We start from the raw sequence: 11394 nt of genomic DNA, 5'->3' as shown, positions 1-11394 counted from the left end.
GCCCGATCTATTTACCGAGCGCGACTCGATGTCGGGCGAGGTCTGATGTCGGGCCTGGCCCACTATGTGTTTATTTGTATGTATGGTATGTGGTATTTTAGCGAACTCACTAAGCTTTGTGCTTATGGTTTTTAGTTTATGTTTCAGGTACTTCCGCTTCCAAGGGGAAGAGCTCGGGTTGACTGCATCGCACACACTATATGGATTCTGTTGGTGGGACACACTCTGATTTTTATGATGTTTGATATACTCATTTTTTGGGTTGTATGAATAATGCTTTTGGAATATTGTTTTATTCAAATTTAAAAATTGAAAATTTTGGGTCATAGTTTTGGGATGTTTCACCAAATAAGTGAGAAGGTATATACATAACACCTATAACTCTAACGCCTAAGTTCCATTGTGATGTCTTCATTGTATCTCCCAAATTCAACCCACCTTACATTTACACACAACATTTGTAACCCCAAATTCAAGATCTATACACAACATCTATAACCCTAACACATGCCACCAACCAACTATCGAACCAAAAACACGACCTCACCACCATCACTAGTTCTATCTTTGTATTCAACCTTCAAATCGTCTTTGAAGATGAACTAAGAATCTAAGAAATTTTCCATCTTTGGTGTTGAGTTTGTGTGTTGAAGGAATGACGGGTTGCTTTTATGAAATGTCTTGGGAAATGTCAAAAAATAAGAAAACATGATTAAGAGTGAAGAATAATACGATGAGTTGATTAGGTTCATTGATTATTGCATTTCAATTTGTATAAATTTGTTTTGATTTTTATCGATTATGTTTGGGTCATGTTAGATGGATATTAGACTTGTTCAATTTTTTCTCGATTTAGTTCCTGATCTAAGTGTGATTAGCTTCTTTTGATCTTGGAAAAAAATAATGGTGGATAGAATAAGATACTGGTGGTAAACGAGTGGTGGGCGGTGACCATTCGTTTATGGATTGAATCTAGTACCCTAAAAATAGAGCTTCAAACTAATGGATATAGGTGTTTGAAACAGAGAGATGGTAATTGGTTTTGGGTAACAACTACTGTATATCTTTAGGTTTAGTTCACTACTAGAAAACTAGGTAATTACCTACGGCAGTATTTGTAGGAGATTTGTAGGAACAAGGTGTTACCTACAGAATTCCTACAAAAAATGGGTTGTAGGAAAAACCCTCGTGGGTAATTTTTTCCTACGAATCACCTACAAACTTTCCTACGCCTTTCCTACGGAATTTTCTGTAGGAAATTTACCTACAAAATACCTACGAAACTCTTTTACTACGGATTACCTACAGATTACATACGGGTTTATTTTACTACAGAATACCTACAAACTTTATTTACTACGGAATACCTACGGAGTATTTTCCAACAGAATGCCTACAAAATTTATTTACTACAGAGTACCTACGGATTATTTTCCTACAAAATACCTACCACCTCCTTTTTCCTACAAAATACCTACGGACTGTATTGAACTCTATTTCCTATAGAATACCTACAAAATATTATTTTTTGACAGCTGTTATTGAATACAATTATGTCACAAATTTGTTGCTATATTAAATTTATAATTTAAAAAATATCCAAATTTTCTGCTCAAAAATAACACAAAAATAACCAAAAAAATAATTATAAAATAGTCAAAATACTATTACATTCATTAACATTAAAATAGTCAATAACATAACATTCATACATTCAAATACTCAAAATACCATTACAATGCCATGACAAAAACTAAGAACTAGTCAATAACATAACATTCATTAAGTGTTTTAAAACAAAAACTAAGAACTACTTAGTGGACTACCGGACGCATTGAGTTGTCTCATAAAGGGAGGCCAATTGTCGTTGCATTTGCAATTCCATTTCATTTCACATTTGTTCCATTTGCAAATACATTTGACTTTACCTTTGATCCATGGCTTGTTGCATGTTTAATACTTGTTGTCGCAACTCATTTACCTAAAAACGGCATGACAAACACATCGAGTTAGTAAATGTAATTCAACTTTAAAACATGATAGCAATGTACTTTACTTTAATTCATTTTAAGAACATACTATCCATAATAGCAATGTACTTTGATTTTAAAATCCAAAAATACTTTATTAATAAAATTGGATCATTATTTACGTAAAAGTCGTTAACTGTATACTACCTGAAAGCAACAAGCCAACAACAAGCAAGAATGTGTCCCCATGAACTACGTACAATTTCCAAACACCGAGTCTTAAACTTCAGCAAGCTTACTACATCTTCCAAGTTCCAACTTCCAAAAGCATTTTGCTTGCCTGCATATAGCATTAGTAAGCTTCTTTAACATGAAAAGCCAAGTTTGTTAGCTAATTATTTAATATTGGTCCTAAGAAGATTGAAAAAAAAATCCTCTAATTAAATACGAAATATGAAATAATTATTTAATATAAATAAGTAAAAATAATCTATTTAAAATGATTATGATCAAAATACATGTAATTCCAAATGAAGCATGTTTCTAATAATTGTTAAAACTAATCTATTCAACCTTGTTGCACTTCAAAGCTTACAAGGCACAAATAGAAATAGATTACAACAGAAGTTATAAACACACATATAAACCAAATCCATTTGAAAATTATAACAGAAGTTAGGGGTTTGACTATCAAGGTCATTAGATTGGATTTGAATGCATATCTATAATTTCAAACTTTCTTAATGGTTCAAACTAACTTAGGCTATCTTCTATTAATTTACCTTAGAATAGCAAAGTTGAGGATGGTGGCTGACTGACAATGGTAGGTTTACAATGGTGGCTGACAGCGGTGGGTGATCGGATACGGATCCTGGACGATGATGGTGGATGACCGTGTAATCCGCAAGGCTGACAACGATGGTGAGGGTTTCCGGCGAGCTTCGTCTTCCTAAATCAATGGTGGCGGTGACGAGGTGAACCGGTCAGGGTTTCCAACGAGGTTTAGCTTTGGTGGAGCGGTGGCGTTGAAATAGACCGGTGGTGGATGCTGAATCGATGATGGCGATGTACGATGAGAGAGTAGGAGAAGGCAGAGGGGTGACATGAGATATAGTAAGGAGGAGTCGAAAGCAGTGGGGATGGCGTTGATCGATTCCGGAAAGCACAGTGGAATGCAAATAGGGTGCAGGGAGATTAGAGAAATTGAGAGTAGGCGAGATGGAGGAGAAGAGTAACGGGAGTAGGACGATGTCGTTGGCGGCGGTCGACTCCGGCAGCGAGAACAGATCCGGCATGGCCGATTTCGTCTACCATTTGGAAGGGAAATTAGATCAGGCGGGTGATTAGAAATTTTTGACCTAATGAAATCCCATTGCAATGGGTTTTATGAATTTTGGCCCGTAGGAAATGGGTAGGTAACCCAAACAGTAGGAAAGTCGTAGGTAATCAAAATATTAAGTTAATTGAAAATATAAGTACTAAGTTTTATAAATAAATTATTATTATCTTATTATTTAACATTTTCCATGTTTTTAAAATAAAAATTTTAAATTTTAATAATATACTAAAAACCAATTTTAACCATTAAAATAATATACTTTTTCATGTAGATAATCCGTATGTATTTACCTATCGATTACCTACGATAGTTTTTTGTATTTTCTATTTTTCAAGAGTAAAATTTCGTTTTTTTCGTTTTATTTCTTTCACAACATCATTATATTTTAATTACTTGGTTTTCAGAGAGTTATACATAATATAAATGTACATACAACCGTGCACACCATTAGAACCCATTATTATACATAATACATAATACAAAAACTATATATGTCTGTTCTTGAACCACAATTAACCATCATTAACATATACATGATATACTAAGTATAATACATATATATGGGTTTGTATGTATGTGTGTCTGTATATTCTATTGTACTGAAAATAACATGCATTTATACAAATAATAAGGATAAAACTTTGAATGAGTAATCGGTTCTAATGGTGAACACGGTTGTACGTGTGTTTATATTATGTATAACTTAGTCTAAACCATGTAATTAAAGTATAATGATATTGTGAAAAAATAAAACGAAAGAAAACGAAATTTAACCCTCTAAAAATAGAAAATACAAAAACTACCGTAGGTAATCTGTAGGTAAATACCTACGGATTACCTACAGATAAAGGTTATCCGTAGGTAATACGTAGGTATTTACCTACGGATTACCTGAGGTTTTTTTTATTTTCTATTTTTCAAGGGTCAAATGTTGTTTTTTTAGTTTCATTTTTTTTCACAACATCATTATACTTTGATTGCTTTGTTTTCACAAAATTATACATCATATAAACGTATGTACAAGAATGTGCATCATTAGAACCCATTACTATATATGATACAAAAAGCTATTTATCTTTGTTCTTGAGCCTCAATTAACCTCGTTAAACAAATACGTGATATACTGAACATAATACATACATATGGTTTGTATGTAAATGTGTGTACTTATTTGTATTTGTGTATAGAAAATAACTTTCAATTATATTATATAAAAAATAATAATAAAGTCGTAAATGAGTAATGGGGTCTAATAATGCATACTTTTGTATGTAAGTTTATGTTATGTATAAGTTGGTGAAACCAAAGCATTTAAAGTGTAATGATGTTGTGAAAAAAAATGAAACTGAAAAAACAATATTTGCCCTTAAATATTAGAAAAAAAACGAAATACCTACGGATTACCTACAGATAAAGGTTATCCGTAGGTAATCCGTAGGTATTTACCTACGGTTTTTTTTTTCTATTTTTCAAGGGTCAAATGTTGTTTTTTTAGTTTCATTTTTTTCACAACATCATTATACTTTGATTGTTTTGTTTTCACAAAGTTATACATCATATAAACGTATGTACAAGAATGTGCATCATTAGAACCCATTACTATATATGATACAAAAAGCTATTTATCTTTGTTCTTGAGCCATAATTAACCTCGTTAAACAAATACGTGATATACTGAACATAATACATACATATGGTTTGTATGTAAATGTATGTACTTATTTGTATTTGTGTATAGAAAATAACTTTCATTTATATTATATAAAAAAAGAATAATAAAGTTGTAAATGAGTAATGGGGTCTAGCGATGCATACTTTTGTATGTAAGTTTATGTTATGTATAAGTTGGTGAAACCAAAACATTTAAAGTATAATGATGTTGTGAAAAAAAAATGAAACTGAAAAAACAATATTTGCCCTTAAAAATTAGAAAATGAAAAAAAACCGTAGGTAATCCGTAGGTAAATACCTACAGATTACCTACAGATAAAGGTTATCCGTAGGTATTTACCTACGGATTAACTATGGTTTTTTTTATTTTTTATTTTTTAAGGGTCAAATGTTGTTTTTTTAGTTTCATTTTTTTTTCACAACATCATTATACTTTGATTGCTTTGTTTTCACAAAATTATATATCATATAAATGTATGTACAAGAATGTGCATCATTAGAACCCATTACTATATATGATACAAAAAGCTATTTATCTTTGTTCTTGAGCCACAATTAACCTCGTTAAACAAATACGTGATATACTGAACATAATACATACATATGGTATGTATGTAAATGTGTGTATTTATTTGTATTTGTGTATAGAAAATAACTTTCATTTATATTATATAAAAAAAGAATAATAAAGTTGTAAATGAGTAATGGGGTCTAGCGATGCATACTTTTGTATGTAAGTTTATGTTATGTATAAGTTGGTGAAACCAAAGCATTTAAAGTATAATGATGTTGTGAAAAAAAAATGAAACTGAAAAAACAATATTTGCCCTTAAAATTTAGAAAATAGAAAAAAACCGTAGGTAAATACCTACGGATTACCTATAGATAAAGGTTATCTGTAGGTAATCCGTAGGTATTTACCTACGGATTACCTACCGTTTTTTTTTATTTTCTATTTTTCAAGGGTCAAATGTTGTTTTATTCGTTTCATTTTTTTTCACAACATCCTTATACTTTCATTGTTTTGTTTTCACAAAGTTATACATCATATAAATGTACATAAAACCATTTATATGCATAGATACACATACACACATACATATACATACTCAAATACATACATACACATACATATATACACACACGTACATATACATAAGCACACATATACACACATACACATGCATACACACACATAAATATATGTACATATACTCACATAAATACATACATACACTTACTTATACAAATATACATAGTTCCCCTGATTATCATCATTTTCTATTATTCATACATTAAATGTATATATTATTTCACCTTATTGATGTGTGATTATCATCATTGTCTATTATTCATACATTAAATGTATATATTATTTCACCTTATTGATGTGTTAAACGTTGTTTTTTTTCGTTTGTTCATTTGTTTGTGTGTTAAGCACATTGGTTACGATTATTATATATTATAATTATGTTTATAAATATTATTATTAATAGTACTATTAGTATGATTTTTAATTGTTTGTATTTTAAATATTTAAAACAAAACGATTCAAAAAAAAAAATAAGACTTGAATATTGAAAAATAATAATAATGGGAATAATAATAATAATAATAATAATAATAATAATAATAATATTATTATTATAAAGTGGTTGGTATTTTGTAGTTATTTTGTATCTATTTTCTTCTGTAGGTAGTCCGTAGCTATTCTGTAGCTAATTACCTATGGAATACCTACGGGCTTACTTTCATCGCTATTCCGTATCTATTCTTTAGCTAATTACCAACGGAATACCTACGGATGTGCGTCCGTCGTTATTCTGTAGCTATTCCGTTACTAATTTAGGGCTTCTTATTCCGTAGGAATTCCGTTGGTATTATGTAGCTAATTACCTACGAAAATTTTCCGTAGTTATTTTCCTGTAGCAAAACCCCTTCTTTTCTAGCAGTGGTTATGATATCTTTCTAACATTAAGTCATACAGATAAATAAAATCCTTGTTTATGTTTGAATCAAACAGGATAACCCTGGGTGTTGTTGATTTTAAAGGTCTTCATATATATTTTTTTAAAAATTGTTCTTGATTTTTAAAAACTAAATAAAGAAGATCGTATGTGTCATGTTTCCAACTTGAAACATTAGATTTTCAGAGCCTAATAAATCTCAAAACATCTTTATTTATATTAGTTGTTGCATCTTAATATAAAAACATATATTTTTTTTTATATATTTTTCACACTAATTAAGTTGTAATGAGAATAGTCCGGGACTCTTGGATCCGCCAATGACTACACCATATGTTACGGTTATAATCAGGAGATTTACCATATCAATACTTGACATTCTAAAAATCATTTTATTTGGCGGACTCTCATTTTGTCAGGCGGACTCTCATTCTAAAAATCATTTTATTTGGCGGACTCTCATTCTAAAAATCATTTTATTTGGCGGACTCTCATTTTATCCTCTCTATATTGTGTATTGATCTATTGTTCGTTTTCAGGCTGTTTTTGGTAATAAAAGGGGTTTATGGTGCTCCTGAAGTAAACCAACCACGGCCATTTTTCGTGTTCGGCGACTCTCTGGTTGATAACGGCAACAACAACTTCTTGATAACTCCCGCACGTGCAGACATCTTCCCTTACGGCATCGACTCTCCCTCAAAGCTTCCAACCGGCCGCTTCTCCAATGGCCTTAACATCCCTGACATTATCAGTTTAGTTTTTCCTTGCTTCTTTTATATATATGCCATGTTTCTTTGCATCTTTTACGGATGTCTTACTTCTTTACTTTTGTTCGATGTTTAAAATCCCTGATTCTATTGCTTTGATTCTGTGCATACGCATGTGTTTTTCAAGTTAAAGATAGATTACTGGATGAGATAATTAAATATTATGCGTTATAAACAGGTGAGCATATCGGATCTGAGCCTGTACTTCCGTTTTTGGGTCTAGAATTGCATGAAGAAAAGCTTCCTTTGGGTGCAGAGTAGGAATACTCAACGATACAGGATTCCAGTTTGTAAGTTTGACCAAACGTATAATTAACAATATATATGTGTCTGTGTGTAAACAAAATTTAATCAAGGCTTGTGCAATCATCACAGGGAGAGATAATTTCAGTGCCCTTACAATTAGAGTACTTTAAGGTTTACCAACAAAAACTGAGTTCTTTAGTAGGAGAAGAAAAAGCAAAGGATATAGTAAACCGAGCGTTAGTTCTTGTTTCGTTGGGGGGTAATGATTTCGTGAACAACTATTACTTGGTCCCGTTTTCTGCTAGGTCTCTACAATATACTCTTCCAGAGTATGTCATCTACCTAGTGTCAGAGTATCGCAAGATTTTGATGGTAAGCTGTTGTCAAGAATTCATTAGGATGACGATGTTGGAAAAAAACTAATGTTGTTAACTATCACAGAAAATGTACGAAATGGGAGTTAGGAGGGCAATACTGTTAGGTTCTGGACCACTAGGCTGTGCACCAGCGGAGATTGCGCAACATAATGAGCTCAGTGGTGAATGTTCAACCGATCTTCAAGCTGCAGCAGAGTTGTTTGAACCACAAGTAGACCAAATGGTTAAGAACCTTAATGCTGAATTGGGCACTGAAGTGTTTATTTCAGCCAACACAAGACTGATGCACTTTGATATAATGAACGATCCTCAGGCCTATGGTAAGAACCATTTTCGTGAAAAACCATTTGTAATGATTAAGTAGGATTTTACCGTTTCAAATTATTATGCATGCAGGATTTGTAACTTCAAAAACGGCTTGCTGTGGACAAGGACCATACAATGGGTTAGATTTTTGCAATGCGTATTCAAACTTGTGCGAAAACAGAGACGAGTTTGTGTTTTGGGATGCGTTCCATCCGTCAGAACGAGCATGCAGATTGATCGTTGAAAAAATAGTGAATGGCACAGACGACTACATGAGACCAATGAACCTAACCACAATCATGTATTTGGATTCCCGTGTGTGAAATGTTGATATGAAGCATTTTTATACGTTTAGTATCCTTGTTATGGTGATTTATTAGTACCAACGTTTGGAATGTATCGTGGTTTCTTGGCTAATTATGTGCGACAATAGCCGTAGTGTTTTCTGGTTGGTTTTTGATGGGCTACCTACATTTGAATCCTATGGCACTGATTTTAAGATACTATTTGCTTTCAGTTTTTTTAACAACCAATTAATTTTTAAACCTTTCCTGATTCCACCTCACATACAAGACTTAAACTCTCGATCGGAGATGACAATAACATTTGATTTTATGATACAATTTATTTTCATCTAACTTTAAAATCTTTAGAAACATTCAACCCAATTTCCTATGTTGTTAATTTTATTTTATTGAAGAAAAGACAATTGTAATAAAAACAAAACTAGGAAGAAAGTGATGATAAGCAATTACATGGCAAAAGAATAAACAAGATTAATACAACAATCTAACCAATTTATACTACTCCTTTTGGTCTGATATTTTATCCAATTTTATCAAAGCAATTGAAAGTCGTATTCTATCTTTAATGGGGAATTAAACTTCATTTTGAAAAGCCTTGAGTTCCTCTCATTCAATATCACTCATATCAACGTGTAACATAAGGCTCTAAGAAGCTTCACTTTGTTACCCTTGTTGGGAGATGATGTGATTACAACAAGCATCTATATAAGAAAGACGTGCAACCCAACAAATATTTCTTTAGTCCATATTCCCACCCCAAAGAAATCTTTGCAGGAAACTATAACCACGATAAACGAAAACCAAACAGTAATTAATGGAGGTTGATGTATGTGTTTGACACGGTTTTCTTAAAACAAATTCGACCCACTCCGGGTGTTTGTTTACCAGGATACAACAAACAGCAAGAACGATTCTTCAAGATCGTCGAACTCAACAAGATCTGGATATTACCTATATGCGTGCTAGACAACGCAGCCATAGAAAAGAGAAGAGTAGAGAGTATTTTTGTATCATTTACCATGTACAAGATCACTCTATTTATAGTGTACACATGTAACAATTAACCTAATAACAATTTATGATGATCATAAAACCAACAACTTAATTACTCAATTAAGTCAATATTAAACACAATATATATATATATATATATATATATATATATATATATATATATATATATATATATATATATATAGGCTTAGGTTATTTTGTTTTTACTAAGTATTGTGTGTCAGAATGCACAGATCTGGACCAACGGATGAAATTAATCAATGGACATGATTTGAGAGTGTATGATATTATAATGGGATAACATGTACCATATAATCACACAATTTGTAGCAAAATGGTATTTTGGACAATGAACTACATTTATAAAAGGAAATTTTCAGATTTTTAGGGATGATTAATTCTCCTAATTTAAAAAAATCTGAATTTTTTAATTAATTCAATTTTAATTCTAACGTAATTTGTAAACATAACCGATTTTATTCTGTCAGAATATTTTTTGTTAGAATGATGCTCTTTCAGAATTTTATTCTAATAGAATATTATTGAAAAAAACAAAATTATTGAATCAGATGTTGAAAAATAACAAACATTCTAATATATTCTTATACATCCGAACTTAAATAAAAATCCATACATATTTTTACAGACTAAAATCCTTATACATTTTAATATAATTATACATATTCTAAAAGAATATCAACAAAGGTGATTAAAATTCTTAAAAAATAACAACATTCTTAAATTATGAGTATGATCAGACTTTATTCATTCTTTAAGTTATTACTATTAGGTCTTCAACGCCTTCTTCCAGCCATTCCTATCACAAATACAACAAAAACTAATAATTGTTAAAAACATGTTACTTGCAATTAACTATCACTTAATATATTCTGGTAGAATACATAGAATATGACAGAATACATATAATACATTCTGGCAGAATACATCGATTTTATTATGGTAGAATACATTCTGATAGAATACATAGAATACAGTTGTAACATCCCATGTTCGAAGGACTACAACTAAGCCAATATTAATCCAATTAAAATGACTTTGGAACCTAACTTGTAGCTAACACAAAGCAGAATATGCAGAAAAAAATTTCAGATCATTCCAAGCTAGTATGAGAGAGATATGATAGTTCAAAAATTACCAAAAAATTAGCTGAAATATCTTATTCAAACATTTTAACAAACATTTGGCGGGCAAAATCAGATGCTCATATTTTTATACACCATTTAATGAAACATACAGCATATGTAATTAATAAATACATAAATGTGACTAAATTTACAAAAAAAGAGTGTATACCTTCAAATACTAACAAGTAATTTGAGATTCCATGCCATAAAATCGAGATTCCATTCTGACAGAATTAAATCTTGATCTTCCATTCTGACAGAATTAAATCTTGATCTTCCATTCCGAT

The 11394-nt window shown here is 31.1% G+C and overlaps 1 long non-coding RNA gene and 1 pseudogene across 2 annotated transcripts; one reads left to right on the top strand and one right to left on the bottom strand.

Annotated features, from left to right (window-relative positions):
- Positions 1–1630: 1630 nt before the first annotated feature.
- On the bottom strand, positions 1631–3345 carry LOC145115957 (uncharacterized). The gene is made up of 3 exons (XR_013711790.1): positions 2753–3345; positions 2178–2310; positions 1631–1981 (listed from the first exon to the last, which is right to left on the bottom strand). It is a non-coding gene; the product is annotated as an uncharacterized LOC145115957 (long non-coding RNA).
- A 4100-nt stretch (positions 3346–7445) lies between these two features.
- LOC145112847 (GDSL esterase/lipase At5g33370-like) lies at positions 7446–9125 on the top strand (annotated as a pseudogene). Its single transcript, XR_013710661.1, has 5 exons — positions 7446–7698; positions 7893–8004; positions 8090–8332; positions 8402–8657; positions 8734–9125. The product of XR_013710661.1 is annotated as a GDSL esterase/lipase At5g33370-like (transcript).
- Positions 9126–11394: the final 2269 nt, after the last annotated feature.

This window comes from Lactuca virosa, chromosome 5 (assembly GCF_052849685.1).
Source record: "Lactuca virosa cultivar CGN04683 chromosome 5, Lactuca_virosa_CGN04683_v6, whole genome shotgun sequence".
Lineage (NCBI taxonomy): Eukaryota > Viridiplantae > Streptophyta > Magnoliopsida > Asterales > Asteraceae > Lactuca > Lactuca virosa.
This window is presented reverse-complemented; position numbering and strand designations above follow the sequence as displayed.